This window comes from Mandrillus leucophaeus, unplaced genomic scaffold (assembly GCF_000951045.1).
Source record: "Mandrillus leucophaeus isolate KB7577 unplaced genomic scaffold, Mleu.le_1.0 Scaffold961, whole genome shotgun sequence".
Lineage (NCBI taxonomy): Eukaryota > Metazoa > Chordata > Mammalia > Primates > Cercopithecidae > Mandrillus > Mandrillus leucophaeus.
The window spans coordinates 2,347-22,258 of record NW_012110486.1 but is presented as its reverse complement, the minus strand read 5'-3'; the positions used below and the strand labels follow the sequence as shown (position 1 = coordinate 22,258).

Sequence of the window (19,912 nt, the reverse complement as noted above, 5' to 3'; positions counted from 1 at the left end):
GATGGTTTACACGTTACTCTGTGGTTCTCCCCTACACATAGCCATAAGTTTGCGTGCCTTTTCTCTTTCTAATCTGCCTTTTGTTAGGTGAATTTTTAGTGAACTTCAGAAGGTTGAGAAAAATGTTTCCCTTGACCCCCACCAGCATGATCGCTCTCCCACAGAAAGACCCAAATGAAGTGTCCCCTACATCTAATGCCATGGCGCCCCTTGAGTGAAGTCTTTCTATGTTTTAGGAAATGTCATAAATAAGTTTTTTTTTTTTTTCAACATCTTGTTGGACCATAAAGGATTGATCTACTGATAGACACCTGATTCTCAATCAGAGCTTTTCCCGAGGGAATTTGTCACGTGGAAAAAAGCTCAAGAAATGGCTGGGCATTTTGGCTCATGCCTGTAATCCCAGCACTTTGGGAGGCCGAGGTGGGTGAATCATCTGAGGTTGGGAGTTCGAGACCAGCTTGATCAACATGGAGAAACCCTGTCTCTACTAAAAATACAAAATTAGCCAGGTGTGGTGGCACATGCCTGTAATCCCAGCTACTCGGGAGGCTTGAATCACTTGAACCTGGGAAGCACAGGTTGTGGTGAGCTGAGATCATGCCATTGCACTCCAGCCTGGGCAACAAGAGTGAAATTCCGTCTCAAAAAAAAAAAAGTCAAGGAATATGGGAGTCATGGGGGCTCTAGAGAGATGGAGGAGCCACAGGTTGCTGGGGCTAAGATATCCTGAGCTGCACCCGTTTCTGAGCTATTCAAATCCCAGTTGTTTCACCCTTTTCTTTATTTTTGGAGTCACCCAGGATCCTTTCAGCAACCACCTTACACTTGCATTAGAGCCTGTTTTTGTTGTTGCAAACACAAAATATACACTCAAATAAGATGCTATAACAGTAGTTCTCAAATCACAGCAACAACTCAAGTAGCTGTATCCTAGGAGGTTCAAACTCTGTGTTACCTGTTGCTGTGGTTTGATGTGTTCTCCAAGGCCCATGTGTTGGAAACTTCATCCTCAGAGCAATAGTGTTGAGAGGTGGGACTTTTAAGTGATACTTAGGTCATGAGGGATTTTCCTTATGCATGAATTATTGCTGTTTTCTCAGAGGCAAGTTAGTTATTGGGGATTGAAATCCTGATAAAAAGATGAGTTTGTTCTCTCTCTCTCTCTCTCTCTCTCTCTCTCATGACTCCAGAATTGTAAAAAAAAAAAATCTCTTTTCTGTATAAATTACCCAGTCTCAGGTATTCCATTATATTAGCAGGAAATGGACTAAGACACTACTTTATAAAATGTTGCAATTCCCAACGTTCAGCTTTTCCTTGATCTGGCTTCCTCTACATGTTTCTTTGCTTGTTACTGATGGAGAAATTTTCCTGTTGTCTCTCATTAACGGCTTACACTATCACATGCTCTCTATTAATTCATGTCTTCTATTTCCTTCTGTTGCTTTTCTGTAAGCATCTCTTTTCATGTGTCTCATTTTTAGGCTCTCTAAGACATATCATAAAACTCAGCTGATTCCTCACTATCATGCATAAAGCCGTGTTCGGGGGAAGTTCTCCCTCCTGACCTGCTGCACCATCACACAGCCAAAGGAGTGCTGCCTTTGCTTTATTTGCACATTCCTGTTTTAAACAGTCATGCCCAGAATTATGAGGCTACTTGGGGCACATAATGAAAAATCTGGTTTGTGAAGTCATGCATAACATTAAGATCTCTTTGTATTTGGTAGTCTCACATCCACTGTGGTCCCTGTTTCAGCACCTCATTGGGATTATTAAACTCATTAGATTCTTTACATGAACTTGAAGTGTTCATAGAACTCTCTAGCCGTTTCCCTGGTTAAACAAGATAATCTTTGTTTTCGCTAAAGAACATTCATGGTTGTTTAGTGATGAGGTTAATATTCCCCTCCTTTCCACCTCCACGTTGGAAAAATCACCTTGGACTGAGTTTTGAGGAGCAAAGAACTAATCACTTGCCCAAAGGGGCCTTGTATCCCCACAAGTCCTGGGTACTTTTCTCTCATAGAGAAAAGAAGGTGTGTATGGTTACCTGGAAATGTGATTTTATATATTCTTGGCATCCAGGGGAGAAAAATCAATAAGCAAAGAAGCTACAAACATCTCCCCAGAAATTAAAGGGTCATGCCAAGACTCTAGGTTTTCATTTCCTTCTGTTGCTTGTTAGAATGATGTTCTTGTGGGAAACTGGAGTTCTGCAATCCCCATTTCTTCTTGACTCCCTACCCTAGCTAAGTACTTTATTCTTAAGAGACTGGCACCCAATCACTTTGTCCTATTATGGAAATGAAATGCAAGGTTTGTCTTTTGGATGGATTTCTGAAGACAATGGGTAAAACATTAAAGTTCATTTAATTGCCTGTCTGTCTGGGCAAGCAGTTTGGTTTTTGCCAAACATTCCCCATAGTAAAATGGCAGGATGGTTTTGATTGCCATTGAAACTAAGCAAACATTTAATCCTTTTCCCTTTAGAGAAAAAAGAAAAAAAAAAAAAAGGTGCAGCTCACTGCCAGTGCTCATTTAGTTTTACATCAACGTGTTCTTTGAGACCGAAGCAAATCTGACCGATTTTCAATGTAAAAATAACTATAAAAACTGTTCTCGGAGTTATTTCTAAACAGAACTAAGATCAGAATTGTTTGAACCATCAGAATCGTCTATTTTGAAAAATCGATTCATGAAATGAATCTTCAGGCAACAACTGTTCAAGAAGGATGTGAATATCACAGGTAAGAAAGCTACATTTTCTAAGATGTGACATTGTCAGTGATCTGAAAATATGATTACTGTATTTTGTAAATGGAAATACTACTACAAAAACAGAACGCTGTCAATGGAATGATGTCTTTTGTTTCCAAAGTCAGCATACTAGAGTGATTCAAAAATAATAAGAAGCCAGGTGCGGTGGCTCAGGCCTTTAATCCCAACACTTTGGGAGGCTGAGGCAGGTGGATCACTTGAGGTCGGAAGTTCGAGACCAGTCTGGCCAACCTCATCGGGCCAGTGAATGGTGGTGAAACCTCGTCTCTAATGAAAATACAGAAATTAGCCAGGTATGGTGGCATGTTCCTATAGTCCCAGTTACTCAGGAGGCTGAGGCAGGTAGAATCACTTAAACCTGGGAGGTGGAGGTTGCAGTGAGCTGATATAGAACCACTGCACTCCAGCCTGGGCGACAGGCCAAAAATCTGTCTCAGATAATAATAATCATAATCATAATCATAAAAGCGAGATATTTCGTGACAAAGTTCTCTCAGGGTAAACTGCTGCCACAAGTGCCACTGGTGAGTATTCTCGAGGTAAATGGGAAAAGGGTTAAATGCAAGGCAGGTCATCAGCAAAGTACAGTACCTGCTTGTGAGCTGATTTTCTCTCCAGTCCAACATATTCCTCAATACGATTTTTAAACAGAATAGATATCTCACTGGCGGATAGGCAAGTAACTTAAATTTGTTCATACATAGAGGCAGGGCCGGGAGAGATTAAGAGCACATGTGGTTTAAACGCTGTTATCTTTGCTTTGCGAATAGTGTGGAAGTTGAAAATATTTGCCATTGAAGCAAGTGACTGTTTGCCTCAAGGTTAAATAAGGCAAGAAGAGCTTCAGTTGCCTGGTCTGCAGTGATGAGTAGAACAGACCCCTCTGCTGTCAGGTGCAGACATTTCTCCTCCACCTTCTTTAAGGCATTAACACTCACTAGACATTGTTCATCTAAAAGTGTCTTGAAAGTGTTAACTCCAGTCTCATTGTGAGTCTTGCTGACTCACAATGACTCGAGGACTTCGATGGCATGCTAGACCTTCCAGTCACCAGCCTGGATTATTGTACTTGTTCTGAGTTGCACAGGTGTTTTATTTTTGTGCCAGGTGGTTGGAAGGAGGCATATAAAATGGAGCCATTTGTTTTAAAATCATTTCATTTATTGATGCTCTTGTCCAGTGTGTCTGAGGGTGGTACCTGCCTTCCCAGGAGGCAGGAGTGGGGCCCCCAGCTGAGGAGCTTATGGTGCACTCTTAGTTTTTAAGACTTGTTATACAGGGTGCAGTAAAACAAGATGTGCCACCCAAAATGTACTTTTTTGGTATATTTTGATCTTGCTCTTAAGAGGGGCTACAACTCAGAGAGGCTGCAGACACATAAATAGCCCTGAAAAGCTTTCTTCTCTGGCAGAGATTTGCAAGTGCTGAGGAAATGTACCTTAGTGAAGTGAACAGAGGCTAAAAACCTTTCTCTGAGGTCCCCCTTAATCTGCCTAATTGGATCAAGGAAAGATTAACTTCCAGGAAAAAATAGACTAAGATCCTCACACTTTAAAGGTCTGACTGAGAAACTTCTCCATAGGCCACTGTCTATCCTCCTGAGGGCAGCTTGGGGAGCCCCTGAGAGACTCACATCTGTGTGGGGACAGCTTTGGCTCGCCATGAGTACCTCTCCCTCTCCCCCATTACCTGAGACCCCACCTCCCCGAGAGACCCCAAGCCCCTATTCTCTCTGTAGCCTCAGGATGTGATGAAATCTTCAATCATCTGGTCCTGCTTGGAGTCTCATAATTGCTGCTCCATGTACATGTATATAAATTTATATGCATTTTATGTTAATTATTCCATTGTCAGTGTGTCTTATGTAATCAAGTCATCAAAACTTCAGAAGGGCGAGGAAAGAAAATTCTCTTTGCACCTGCAGGGGTATCTGCATGGTATGCAAACCAGAAAAGTTAAAGGGAAATAATGAATCAGAGTCAGGGAATTAGCAAACATGACCTGGACAATGGCAATGACGGAATCATGCACGGCCTCTGTATTGGTATTTACACAACTGAGGTCCATAAGTGCCAAGATCTTTGTCTTTTTTCTTCCCTTCCCTCTTACTGCATACATCTGGACATAGGCCAAGGTTTAGTAAAAGAATCTGTTTAAGATGTGGAAATGGGAAACTCTGTGTGGGAATGTCAATGAGTGTGTGTGAAAACGTTAACAATCGTGTTGAGAAAAAAAATCTTTCCTTGTGCTAGTATATTTACTTGCATAATTATCACCTTTAGTTTTGTAATTATAAGATTTCTCAGAGCCTGGCTGGGTGCAGTGGGTAATGTCTGTAATTCCAGAACTTTGGAAGGCTAAGGCGAGTGGATTGTTTGAGGCCAGGAGTTCATGACCAGCCAGGCCAATGTGGTGAAACCCTATTTTTAATAAAAATACAAAAAGTAGCTGGGCATGATGGCATGCACCTGTAGTCCCAGCTACTCATGAGGCTGAGGCAGAAGAATCGCTTGAACCCAGAAGGTCCAGGTTGCAGTGAGCCGAGATTGTACCACTGCACCACTCCAGCCTAAGTGACAGAGTGAGACTCCGTCTCAAACAAACAAACAAAAATATATTTCGCAGAGCCTGCCATTGACTGTGTAGTGTTTAGGAAGCATGGAAGGATCTTAAGGAAGCCACCATCCGTGTCTCACTTTCTTCTTAGTATTAGATGAACTTTTTCGTTGACACCCAACAGGAAGAGCCTCTGTATTGGTCCACCATGTTTGTACTCATTGTGTAGGAACAAACCAACACACCAAAATAGCAGGAGTTGCCGCTGACAAAGAGTTTAATAATCAAATAATGGCCGAAGGAGGAGGTAGGATGTAACCTCAAATGCACTGCTTCAAGGAGTTTTAGAATGGGGTTTTCAAGGGACTTTTGGCGGACAGAGGGCTGAGGAGTGAGGGGTTGCTTAGTAAGGGTGTGGGGGATGAAAACATAAAGATATAGTAAGTGCATCCTAGGATCGAATCAGTTCCTTAAAGTGGGTATTTACACAGGATGGCATCAGTGGATCTATTGGAATGCAGGATCTGGAAAATATGGAAAACTTGAAACTTCTTCACATTACAGAAGTTATCTATAGAAGTTAGGGCCTTGTAATACAGGCTATAAGCTGTAAGCAGCTACGAGGAAGTGGGCTGTGGGCCAGGCTGGTGAATGTTTAACTACCCTTCTACTCAAAAGCTTAAGATTTTGCTAAAAACCTAGACATTCAGTTTTGTTGATTTTATAAGGATGGTGTCACCTTCATTAAACACATTTGTTCTGAGGGACAGTTGGGCTGCAGTGGCCACTGACTTATGTGGCCAAAATGCTTGCATTGACCAAAAACTTTCTTTCACATGAATAAAAATATTCCTCCAAAATAAGCACTTGATTTTGAGAGTCTCTGAAAAACACTCATTGTATATAAGAAATATATTTTGTGGTTAACGACAATATAATTTTACTTTACTCAGGGAAGGCTATTTCTCTCAGTATATCATTCAACTTTGGCACCAGCCAACATTCTCAGGACTCACATAAAGCCTACCAACTAAGCAAAATCCTGAATATTGTTCACTAATCCTGATTCTGCGTCCTTTCCAGGTGTGAATTCAAAGGCAGAATTACTCCCCATTTTCTCCCCTATCCTGTGTCTCTCCCCTGAGGCTTCTCTGCAAAGCATCACCACCCAGCTTAGTGTCTGTCCTGGGTGCTGGTAATAATGTGGTACCATTCATCCTCTCCTAGCATTTGATCACTCATCAGGATCCCTCAGTTCTGTGCGGAAGAGGACAGAAGAAGAAATCAGTGAGTTCCTGATTTCTGGCTTCTTTCCGTCAGTATTTTTTCTAATATCTCTAGGTTGCAAGAGAGAAGTAGAAGCTACATGGCATTCACCCTAAACCTACTTGCATGACGCATTCTGTTTGTCTTAGAAGGATCATTATACCTTATGATGGGGGGAAGAACAATCTCCATTCTATCAATTCTCTGGATGATTCTGATTTAAATAGAGGGAGTTTTACTGTCTAGGTTGATCTTCTGCTCCTTGGTCCACTGCTCTTGAAACTTTACTGAGGTTGTTTATTAAATCTAGGGGTCTTTTTGAGGAACCTTTGGGGTTTTCTAGGTATACAATCCTGTCATCAGCAAACAAAAATAATCTGACTTCTTATTTTTACTACTTAAATGCCTCTTATTTATTTTCCTTACCTGAATGCCATGAATAGTGCTTCCAATTTTGTGTTGAATGGCAGTGGTGGAGTGGACATCCTTGTCTTGTTCCAGTTCTTAGGGGAAAGGTTTTCAAGTTTTCTCCATGCAATATGACACTGGCTGTTAATTTGTCCTAGATGTCCCTTATTATTTTGAGTCACGTTCCCTTGATGTCTAGTTTACTGAGTGTTTTTATCATAAAGTTTTATGTTGCATTTTATCAAAACTCTGCATCTGTTGAGATGCTTATGGGTTTTTTTTGTTTTTAATCATATTTATATGATGAATCATGGTAAATTGTGTTCAGTGATTTGTGTACATTTAATCATCCTTCATCCCTGGAATAAAATCCACACAGTCATGATGGATTATCTTTTTGATGTGCTATTGGATTTAGTTTGCTAGTATTTTGTTAAGAATATTTGTGACCATGTTTTCCAAGGGTATGTTCCTGTGGTTTTATTTTTCTGTTCTTTCCTTGCCTGATTTTGGTATCAGGATGATACTAGTTTAGTAGAACAATTAGGGAGGAATGCCTCCTCAATTTTTTAAAATAGATTCCATAAAGTTGGTATCAGCTCTTTTTTGCATGTTTGGCAGAATTGGGCTGTGAATCCCTCTGGTCCCATGCTATTTCTCACTAGAACATTTTTAATTACTGATTTGATCTAATTACTGAGTATTTTTCATTACTCATTATGGGTCTGCTCTGTATTTCTATTTCTTCCTGATTCAATGTTGGGAGGTTGTATGTTTCCAGGAATTTATCTATTTCCTCTGTATTTTCTAGTTTGTGCACATAGAAATGTTTATAGGAGTCACTGATACTCTCTTGTATTTCCCTGATGTCAGTTTTAATGCCAACTTTATCATTTTTTCATTTGTATTTATTTATTTATTTATTTATTTATATATTTTTGAGACTTGCTCTGTTGCCCAGGCTGGAGTGCAGTGGGGCAATCTCAGCTCTCTGAAACCTTCACCTCCCAGGTTCAAGCGATTCTTGTGCCTCAGCCTTCTGAGTAGCTGGGATTACAGGCACACACCACCATGATTGGCTACTGTTTTTTGTATTTTTAGTAGAGATGGGGTTTCACCATGGTGGCCAGGCAAGTCTCAAACTCTTGACCTCAAGTGACCCTGCCTCAGCCTCCCAAAGTGCTGGGATTACAGGTGTAAGCCACTGTGCCCAGTCTCACCTTTGTCATTTCTGTATTGTATTTATTTGGACATTCTTTCTTTTTTTTCTTTGTTAGCTAGCTAACTATCAATTTTGTTTTTCCTTTCAAAGAACCAAATTTTTGTCTCATTGATCCTTTATACCTGTTTTTTTTTCTTGTCTCAATTTCATTTAGTTATGTTATGACCATTCTTATTTCTTTTCTTCTGCTAGCTTTGGGTTTGGTTTGCTCTTATTTTTCTAGTTCCTTAGAAGTGACTTTAGTGGTGAGTTTGAGGTCTTTCTATCTTTTCAGGGAAGCTTTAACACTATAAATTTATCTCTTAGCACTGCTTTCCCATATCCCAGAGATTTTGGCATGTTGTGTGTCTATTTTCATTCATTTCAAAAAATCTTTTGAATTCTGAATTTCATTATTTACCCAAAAGTTGTTCAGGGACATACTGTTTAATTTTTCATGCACTTGTATAGCTTTGAGAGTTCCTCTTGATATTGATTTCTAATTTTATTCAACTGAGGTCTGAAAAAATACTTGATATGATTTTTATTTTTTTTTAAGTTTATTGAGACTTGCTTTGTAACCAAGCATGTGGTCAATTTTTGAGAATGGTTCATATGCAGATGAGAAAAATGTGTATTCTGTAGTTGTTAGGTAGAATGTTCTGTAAATGATTATGATTTCCATTTGGTTCACATTCCAGTTTAAGTCCAGAGGGGTTTTTTTGTGTGTGTGTGTGGCTGATTTTCTGTCTCAATGATCTGCAATGTTTGTAAGTGGGGTGCTGATGTCATTTACTATTGTCGTACTTCTCCCAGTCTGTTTTCTTAGGTGTAGTAGTATTTCTTTTATGAATCTTTGTGCTCCAATATTGAATACATTTATATTTAGGATAGTTAAATCTTCTTGCTGTATGGAATCTTTATAATATAATGCTCTTCTTTGCCTTTTTAGAATATCATTAGTACAAAAGTCTGTTTTATCTGATGTAAGAATGGCTAGTCCTGCTTGCTGACATTGATATGTCATGTAAATGAAAACAAATCTATAGGTTTCATTAGACCTAATGGTAGATCTCCTGCAGGTAAAAGCTGTTGGGTCTTGTCCTTTATCAAATTTGCTGCTCTGTTTCTTTTAAGTGGAGGATTTAGGTAATTTATGCTCAAGGTTAACATAGATATGTGAGCTTTTGTTTCTGTCATGGTCTTGTTATCCAGTTGCTTTAGAGACTCAATTGTGCAATTACTTTATAGCAATTATGACTTGTGCACTTACAGGTCCTTTTATGATGGTATTATCATATTATTTTTATATTTAAGATTCCTCTGAGCATTTCCCGAAGGGCTAGCTAGTCTAGTGGTGACAAATTCCCTTAAAATTTGCTTGTCTGTGAAAGATGATTTCTCCATTTTCTTTCCTTTAAAAAGGCTAAAAATAGGCCCCCAACATCTTCTGACTTTTAGGTTTTCTGCTGTTAAATCTGTTTAGTACAGGATTTTCTTTAGAGGTGATTTGTGCTTCTGTGTAGCTGCTTTTAAAATTTGTTCTTTCTTATTGACCTTGGGTGGTCTGGTGACTATATGCCTTGTTGACATACATTTTGCATGGTATCTTTCAGGTATTCTCTGAATTTTTGAATCTCAATTTCTAAATGTCTATCAGGATAAAGAAAATATTTCTGCATTATTTATTCTACTATGTTTTTCAAACTTCTTACTTCTATTCATCTTCCTTAGAAATGCTTAATAGTTGCAGATTTGGTGGCTTTATATAATCTCATATGTCTCAAAGGCTTTGTTCATTTATAACAATTATTTTCTTTTTAAAATTTCTGACTGGATTAATTTGAAAAACTAGTCTTCAAGATATGAAATACTTTCTTCTGCTGGTCTAGTCTACTCTCAAAGTTTTAAACTGTATTTTAAAATTCCTTCAGTGAATTTTTTGTTTTCAAATTTTTGATTTTTTCCCAAAATAGGTATCTCTTTTTTCTTCCCTTGAGTGCTTTTGTAGTTTCTTTGTGTTTGTTTTTGACCTTCTCATGGATCTTATTGAGCTTTCTTATAATCCATACTTTGAATTCTACAACTGACATTTCTCAGTTTTATTTTGATTAGAGTCCATTGCTGGAGACTTAGTGTAATTTTTTGATGGTAACATACATTCAGATTTTTTATGGTGCAAGAATTCTTGTACTGGATTTTTTTCTCATTTGGAGAAGCTGAGTTCTTGGCTTTGAATTTACATTCATTCCAATGGAATTCTTTTCTCTATTTTTGCTTTATACCTCCGCCCTTGAGGGTATGATTGTAGAGTATCATGAGTACTGTATTTTGGCTTTATTTTGATAGCCTTATGGCACTTCTGTTGGTAGGTTTTACATTGAGTTGCACAGTTCAATTCACAGGCCAGTAGATGGTACTTTTGGGTAAGAGCCAGCTGTGCCAAAGCAGATGGGTATATACTTGATCTTTGTTTACTGTGTGGGGCTTTCTGTGTTTCAAGTGACGGGATGGACAGTGGAATGATCAGTGCCCTGAGCATCCTGTTCAGTGTGTGACAGAGACATAGCTGGGTAGAGCTGGAGTAGCTTAATTGCCTGCAAATACCCCAGTGATGAGCACAGGCACCAGCCCAAAGAAAGGTGACTAGAGAAACTTCTGTTGTAAAGCATGAAGGTCTCTGTGGGGGTTAGGAAACTGCACTGGATCAACAACCTGGGTAGTCAGTAACACAATCTGTTTCCCTAATACACCCCTGTCTTGGGCCTTGTGACTCTCAGTTCAGATGCACATTGCTGTCTATCTCCAGGCCACAGTGTAGATGAGAGCCATAAAAAGAAACTACTGTCCCATAGCTCTCTAAGGAAGTGATATTGGGGCTGAACCTCTTCACCCAGTTCAATACAGATAGCTTTGTGGCTCTTCTGTAGTGTGATGTGGTAATGCTGCTTCTTCATGGAGATAGAAGGAGGGGCTCCACCTTTCAGCACTTCTGTGTTGGTATCAGCTATATTGGTGTCAGCTGGTTGGGTCAGCCTAGTCTCAGGACCACAGGGAAGTGATCACATGCTAGCATTGTTATACTGGGTTGGGCAATTTCCCAATTTCAAATTTCACATTTCCCAGGCCCCTGCATGGCGATGGAATGCATGTATGAGGAAAGAAGACTGATGAGTGGTGATGAAATTACAAGAGAAAGTGAAAGACTGTTCTGTCCTAGAAGTCAGATGACGACATTGTTTTAAGAAGAAAAGAGTCAAATGCTATTCATAGGACAAGTAAGATGGAGTCTCAACATTGACCATTGGGACTGACTATTGACCTTTCCAAAGTCAAGAATGTTTTGATAGCACGATGGAGGCAAGAGTCAGAACATTCAACAAAGTGTAGGATGAGAGTAATTAGATACATAGTGTAGAACATGTTCAAATAATTGGCTGTAAAGGGGACCAGGCAATTGAGCAACTACCCAAGAAAAAATGGAGTAAAATGGGGTTATTTTTGTGATGACAGCAAAAACAGCATGCATGTGTGCTCTTAGGAAGAACTTAGCAGAGATAAAAAAAAATTGGTGATGCAGGAGAGAGAGAATGAGAATTGCTGAAATTACATCCAAGTTGGTTTTCTGTTCCTGCTGTAATGAATTACCACAAACATTATGGCTTGAAACACCACAAATTGATTTTCTTGAAGTTCTGGAGACTAGAATTCCAAAATCTGGTTAAATGGGCTAACGTCAATGTGTCCACAGGCCTAAACATGTATTTTTCAGAACATATCTCTAATGTTAGGTAATACATGACTGCAATTACTTTGTCATTTTTTATGTCTTTAGTTTTTTGTCCTTCATATCCTCATATACTCAATTAACTATGTTTTTGTATATGATTTTTAATAATATTTGTATTCCTTTCTCAATTGCTCTTCTATTTTTTCTATAGTTATTTTCTTTGTAGTTACTCTTGGGAAGATATACAGCACCCTATAGTTATAACAATCTACTTTGAAAGCAATGCCAATTTAACTGCAATCCTATACAAAATTTGTTCCACAGCTTCGTTTCCACTTCACATTATTGATTTCATGAATTACAAATTTATACATTGTGTACATGTTAACACAGATTTATGCTTACTTGTACACATTTGTATTTTAAATCTTGAAGAAGTGTAGAATATAACCAAACTTTCAAAAATACATATTTTCACCTTTTGCCATATGTATACCTCTACTAAAGGGCTTCGTACTTCTATATGGTTTCAGGTTACTGTCTAAAATTATTTTATTTTAAGCTGAATTAGTCCCTTTACCATTTCTTGCAAAGCAAATATAATGGCAATTGACTCTTATAGCTTTTATCTCACATTGTCTTAATAACTTTCTAATTAAAAAAAAATTTTTTTTGCCAAATATAGATCTCTTGGTTGGCCGTTTTATTTTTACCACATTAAGTGTATTACCTATTATGTTCTTCAAATTGTCTAATAAAAAAATCCGTTGACCATCTTGAACAGAATTTATTGTTCTGTACATAATACACAGTTTTGTTTCTCCTGCTGCTTTTAAGATAGTCTATTTGCTGTTAGCTTTTAGAGTTTGATTTTAATGGATGTGGGCCTAGGTCTTTATCTGAACTCCAATTCTTTAAGTTGTTCACATATTTAAATTCATGTCTGCTGCCAATTTGAGAACTTTTTGATGATTGTTTTCACCACATAATCTCTCCACTCCCATAGGCTCATGCTTCTCCTTCTCAGAATCCAATGCTGTGTATACTACTTGGCTTAATGGTGTCCTACAAGCCCTTTAGGGTCTGTTCACATCTCTTTATTCATTTTTTTTTTTTTTTTTGCCTTAGACTCAAGGATGTAAAATATCTTATCCCTAAACATGTAGATTATATCTTCATTCTGCTCAAATTGCTGTTGAAATCCTCTAGTGAGTTTTTCAATTCAGTTATATTGTTCAGCTCCAAAATTTGTTTGGTTTATTTTTTATAATTTCTACATCATTGTTGAGATACTCATTTTTCCATATATGCTTTTCCCAATTTCCTGTAGTTCTATTTCCATATTTTAATTGGAAATTTTATCCCTATTTAAGACAGCTGTTTAAAAACCTTTCTCTACTAATTTCAGTGCTCTTCAAGAATAATTTCTGTCAATTCGTTTTCTTTCTTATAATGTATTGTGTTTTCCAGCTTCTTTGTATACCTTGTTATTTTATTTAATTGAGCATTTCAAAAAATAGACATTTTTCCCACTCTATATAGATTTGTTCTGTGTCATGATGATTATCAACTAATATGCTTGGTATGTTCTTAGTCTTAGCATAAGCCCAACATAAAACCCTAAGGCCTTGTCTGCTCTTTTCTGAACATGTATCTGCCTGGACTGTGTGTGCCCTTTATTAGTTCCCGAAATATCTACTGGCTTTTGAATAGCTTACTGTTTCAAAAATTCACACCCCAGCTTCCCCTCAATGGGTTAGATGGACTATTCCACGTCTCTTCACCTAGTCTCTTGCCCTTGGCATCAAACTACATTTCTACTCAGCCCCCCCATAAATAAATAAGTTTATTTTAGTCAATTTCAGATTACTTCTTGATGCGTCCATGAGACATGCCTTTTGATTCACCATGTTGCTGAAAAGCTTTCAATGATTTTATATTATATTGTATCAATGTATAATAATTTACCTATTTCTCAAGTTACTTTTTGGTTATTGGTTGAGGAAAAGTAAATAGAAGCAATCAGGGCATTGAAAGTTCTGACAGCTCCAAGATGTTGATAATGTATTGTGCAAACCACATTCGTCGTGTTCTAATCTGCCCTCCAAAGGAAGGAACAAGTGAAAACTATCCCATATGAAAATTATTCATGCATTTATATATAATTAATTTCCAGTTTTTCTTTACAAATAATGTTTAACAAGATGGAAAATTATATAAAATAGTTATCAGTTTTTTGGCTAGTTACTTCATGATAGTCTCTAATAAACCTGGTTGAAGAACAAATACTATTAAGGCACTGCTTGCATATATTAAATGATGTCCAAACTCCAAAAACTGTTAATAATTAACACTCCAAGAAAAACTGCATAGAATTTCTTTTTTATTTGCACCCTCATCAGGATTACAGCTTTATCAGGACTGCACCTTTATCAGAAATGAATCTTTCTCTTACAATGCAAAGAAAGAAAAATCAAAATAAATTTTCTGATTGAAAATGTAAAAAGGGAAATATTTTTACAGTTTTAACTTTAAGTTTTTATTGAGGGCCAACAATTTTTAAAATTTTCATTAGTCATTCCTTTAAATTATGTGTATGTAAGAGAAAGATGTAAGATGGTTAATTATTTCAAATGATGCAATATAAAGAAGGGGCATTATCATGGCATAAACAAAAAAGACTATAAACTATGTGTTTATAGTCTAACACATGGTTGCTATTTGTTCTATAAATATTTTTTAATAATTTAAGTAATATAGAGATTTCAAATAGAAAATACTTCAGATAAAAATTAATGTTTATAACCATATATTATAATAATTTACTTAGGAATTATCTTTGATAAGAAACAAGTAAACTGGATGAAATTTTCTCCACAGACCATGTAAGACTGCCTATGTACCTCCTCCTACATGTCATTGGTTAACCATTAGTCCGTTTGCAGGGGGCCATTTCCTGCCCATTGCTTTTGTAATCTCTGAGGGGAAGAAGCAGCAAACATTTGCTAGTCAGACAAGTGACAGGAAATGGATTCCAAACACCAGCGTGTGAAGCTAAATGATGGCCACTTCATGCCTGTATTGGGATTTGGCACCTATGCACCTCCAGAGGTAAGAATAATTTCTTTTAGTTTTGAGATTTCAAAAGAATAAACCTAGTAGATATGAAACCCATCTTGGGTTGTAAGGTTCATGTTTCTGCCTTACTCTGAATGACTCACAGGTCTAGGTTTCCTAGGCTAGAAGAAAACAAGTAGTCAATCCTTGTTCAGCACTGAGGTCCGTTCCTATGGTCACGTACTGCTTATTTTTAGTTTGTGCACTGTTTCTTCTGTTCGTGTCTACTTCCCAGCTTGGCAGAATATGTCAAACTCAGCATCGAAGAACAGTGTCCGTCAGCTCCCTCTGGTGGAAATTAATTGCAATAGGAGTGATTTCTCTGTTTTTATAACTGAAGAAATCTTTCCTTCTTCCAAGAACATACGATCCGGAGAAATATTTATAGTAAAAATTACTGGATATAGTGTTTACAAAACTGTTGGCAGAGTATCATTATTCCGATGGGCGTTAGTGAGCACCACCCAGTATTACTGGACCTGGACTAGAGTTTCCACTGTACTGCTTTCACTTAAAAAAAAAAAAACTTCCTGAAAGAAAAAATACAACCTCATTTTAAGTAAAATTTAGAACCTAACAAAGGAAAGTCTAAATTCTTAGTCCTTTTTTGTATGCATCATATTTGTATCAAAGTGATAGGAGCAGTCTTATGACACAAAAATGAACAAAATGGATACCTAATTCTCGAGATAGAGCTACTGGAAGAAAACTTGTATCCCAAGACTGTCCTCAGGCTACCAAGTGTGTGAAAAGGGACTAATTATCAAAATTTGAGTCTCACTTTATCGATAAGTTGTGATGATCTACAAGGATACATTTTCTAGACCATTGACAAAAATGGTTTAATTTTTAATATAAATTGGCATGGTCTGGAAGTGAAAATAAGGACACCACTGAAGCGGCAGCCTTGGTAAACCTTTGAGTTAGTATCTAGTTCCTTGTAATTTCAATGAAAAAAGAAAGCTTCTTAAATACATATAAAAATGGAAAACAGTTTATATTTTTGTCATTAAAAAATACCCTTCAAATCTTTATCCAAATTTGGTCAATAAGTCAGTAATTTTAAATTTCACTGGAATTCTATCTTTCCTGAAAGAAATAGCCTTTTTTTTATGGCAGAAAGGTACCTTACTAAATTCTTACAGATTTCAGTGAATTTTTAATGTATAAACCGATATCCTCAGAGTATACATCTTTACTCCTAGTGTTCAGTTCTGTTGTGTAGCCAGAATGGCTGTGCAGAAAAGACTTAACATAATAGACTACTATTCACAGATTTCCCATGTGAACCCTAGTTGGGTCGGTGTAACTAGCACCCAGTCAAAATCTCAAGAACTGAGACACCAAATAACATCTCTTGTAGACAGCATTTCCCAAATATGATGTTGGAGGAAGTCTAAGTGAACGTTCTGTGTAATATCACTGGGAGAGAACTCATATGAGCTGGAACTGTTTCCCTTCCATACTCTGTGTGATTTTTACCATGTATAATATCACTATATTTAAAAATAATTAGGACTATTTGAATTCTGTTAACTTTTCCAACAAATCACTGAATCTGAGGGTGTTGTTTGGTACCTCCATAATAGTGATCAACCAGAGATTTCCTGGGACTGAAGGTGTTTCTGGGACGCTCAACCTTTATTACTAGCCAGGAAAGACCCAGGCAAACTTAGATGGGATTTTCACCCAACATACAGACAGGAGGAAAAGCTGATTCTTGTAAAAGGCAATGCTTGTGCCTGAACTACCTCTCAGCCACACTGATCACCAGATACTACCTTTGGTTGCTTCTCCAGGTTCCCAGAAGTAAAGCTTTGGAGGTCACAAAATTAGCAATAGAAGCTGGGTTCCGCCATATAGATTCTGCTCATTTGTACAATAATGAGGAGCAGGTTGGACTGGCCATCCGAAGCAAGATTGCAGATGGCAGTGTGAAGAGAGAAGACATATTCTACACTTCAAAGGTACTGTGCCTATGATGAGCTTGTGTGCACATGTATTTAATGTGATTGTGTGAAGATGATAATTCTATGACTGGATCAGTAGTTGTGGGTGACTTTTGCTTCTGGGTTCAAATGTATTCACACACATTCACATATTAAAACTGAAATCAAACTCAGGAAATGATGATCACTTTTCATTTTGACTGCGTTCCAATTTATGATCTGAAAGTCCCTTTACTTTTTTGAGCTCCAGTTGCCATCAGTGTGATTTGACATGCAGTATAGAATCACAGAGAATGATAATCATGCTATGGTTTTTCTTATCCCCTGGGTAATTTTCTAAGATTTCTTATTATTCTCTCAACTGCTATCTTTATCAGTGAGATAGAAAGCAATATAAGAATGCTGTGGGAGTATTAAATAATAGATTCTTAAAATGTCCTAAATTGTGTCCAGCATAGTGAACATGTTCGAAACTTGTTTTATCCCCCTTTTAGGTTGCTTTAGTTTCTAAGCAACATAAATAGCTATTCTTAAGCATTGGGTTGAATGGATAGAAGAATTAGACTGTTAAAATGAATTGTAAACTCTACCGAAGATAATTCAGGTAACAGCATGGTTGTTACTTGATACTAACTTTTACATTTTAAGAATTTACTCCTATTATTCAGTAGATGTACAAACTATACATCCAGCATATAATAAAGTTCATAAGGATAGGTCAGAGCCAAAGGAATCATGAGAAGGAAGAGAATATGTTTGCCAGTGGTCATAAATTTTGAAGCAGTAGGAAAATGTCTAAATATTAGATGACAGAAACTAATAAGATTTGTTCAATATTCATTCAAAATCACCTCCATTCTTTAACCTCTGCAGCTTTGGTCCACTTTTCATCGACCAGAGTTGGTCCGACCAGCCTTGGAAAACTCGCTGAAAAAAGCTCAACTGGACTATGTTGACCTCTATCTCATCCATTCTCCAATGTCTCTAAAGGTATACAGTTTGAGTATGAGCATAAAATTGCACTTCTGCTGTCATTATAAACATTGTTTATATGGGAAATTGAACAGAGCTTTTTCTTAGGAGAATGTAGGGATTATTACATGGAAGAAGAACTGTAAGTATAACACCTAATTTCCTTTCTTTTGAGTAAATTTTGAATCCTACTTCTCTAATGCACACCTACAAGAGAAGAGAGAACAGCAACCTCAAAGCCTCTTCTTTGAAAACTTGAGGAAATTACAATAGTCTTTTTCAAGGCACTGTCTTAGTTATGGCTTTTGAGTCCATCTCTTGGGATGTTCACAGACACAGAGTTTCACGTGTTGTGATGCCCAACAAAACTGCTGCACATGTGATACACAATGAGTTTCCACCATCTCTCCCCATTTCAAGCTGAAGCAGATCTGGCAGAAGCCACTATACATGGTTCTTAAATTAGAAACCCTTAATGTGGACTTGCAAAGCTTTATTATTCTGCCACTTCTTCTTTCACAATAGAGTTTGAAGCTGTATTTAGCCATGAATTACTGTGTAGTGTATAACTTTTGATTTAAAGTTACAGGAAACTACTCAGGCTAGTTAATGCAAAAGAGTTTACTGAGTTACGGGAAGTCAAAGACATGGCTACATTTAAGGATATGATAGTCTACAAAAATGTATCATTTGTCTATTCTTATCTCTAAACTCCAACACTTTTATTATGGTTGACCCAAACTTTTTCATTGGTGGTGATTATGGCTTTGGAGTGGTTCAAGGCTCATGGTCATCACCCTAAGAGATCTCCTCTGGGTCTCCCAACTTCTGCTGACCGTGTGTGATTCACAGTCATGCCCATACACTATCAAATCTTCAGTTGGTCTGATAATCCCACCAGGTACAAGAGTACTATCCACTATTTTAGGATATCAAGGTATTTCCAAATCAAAGAGAGGTACTTCAACAGAGGAAATTATAAGGGCAGAATAAAGTGACATAAGTCAACTATGAAACTCGATTAAGACCTAGAAAATGGTCCTTTTCCATACATATAACAATTGTAAGAGATTAGAGGAAGCTTGTCTCCTGAATACATTCCTTACACCTTCATATGTAAAACACATAGCACCCATCACTTTCTGGAGCATTGTACCACCTGTCTCATGGAGGATGAGTGTCCTTAAAGGTACCTGGGATCACAGCTATGGGTGGGGAAATTAATCTGTGACATCATTAAAATGACTGCTTCTATTTCAGCCAGGTGAGGAACTTGCACCAACAGATGAAAATGGAAAACTAATATTTGACATAGTGGATCTCTGTACCACTTGGGAGGTGAGTGCTTGGCGGAGAGGACACAGAGAAGGAAGACAAAAAGAGAAAGTCTGTTTCCCAGATTCAATAGGAGTGAATGGAATATGCACCATTAGATCTAGAAATTCAGAAACTACACGAGTAGTTTTGGTGAGATGAAGGGAAAAACACATGAGAGGAATGTTTAGAGAGTGGGGCACAAGACTTGGGGGAAAGGAGAACAGGAATCTCTTTCCTTGCCTGTGCATTAGTCTATCCAGTTTCCTAAGGAAGAGATAGAAATTCTTACTCTTGCTGCCGCTATCTTCTTCCCCTATTTGCTATTTGCATTTTTCTCTTCTTGACAATCACTGCTAGCTATTTTCATTGTCATATTTTGAAAGTTGTTGTTCTCACACTTCTGTCTTGCATTTATCGTGATAAGCCAACTGCACAAATAATTCCTCACAACCCCTTTCTCCTCAGGCCATGGAGAAGTGTAAGGATGCAGGTTTGGCCAAGTCCATCGGGGTGTCAAACTTCAACCGCAGGCAACTGGAGATGATCCTCAACAAGCCAGGACTCAAGTACAAGCCCGTCTGCAACCAGGTGAGCTCCCTTGGCCTCCTCTCC

General features: G+C 37.7%; 1 pseudogene across 1 annotated transcript; it reads left to right on the top strand.

Annotated features, from left to right (window-relative positions):
• Positions 1-14,337: 14,337 nt before the first annotated feature.
• Positions 14,338-18,624, top strand: LOC105532491 (annotated as a pseudogene). The gene is made up of 3 exons (XR_001004984.1): positions 14,338-15,056; positions 16,862-17,029; positions 17,885-18,624. The product of XR_001004984.1 is annotated as an aldo-keto reductase family 1 member C3 homolog (transcript).
• Positions 18,625-19,912: the final 1,288 nt, after the last annotated feature.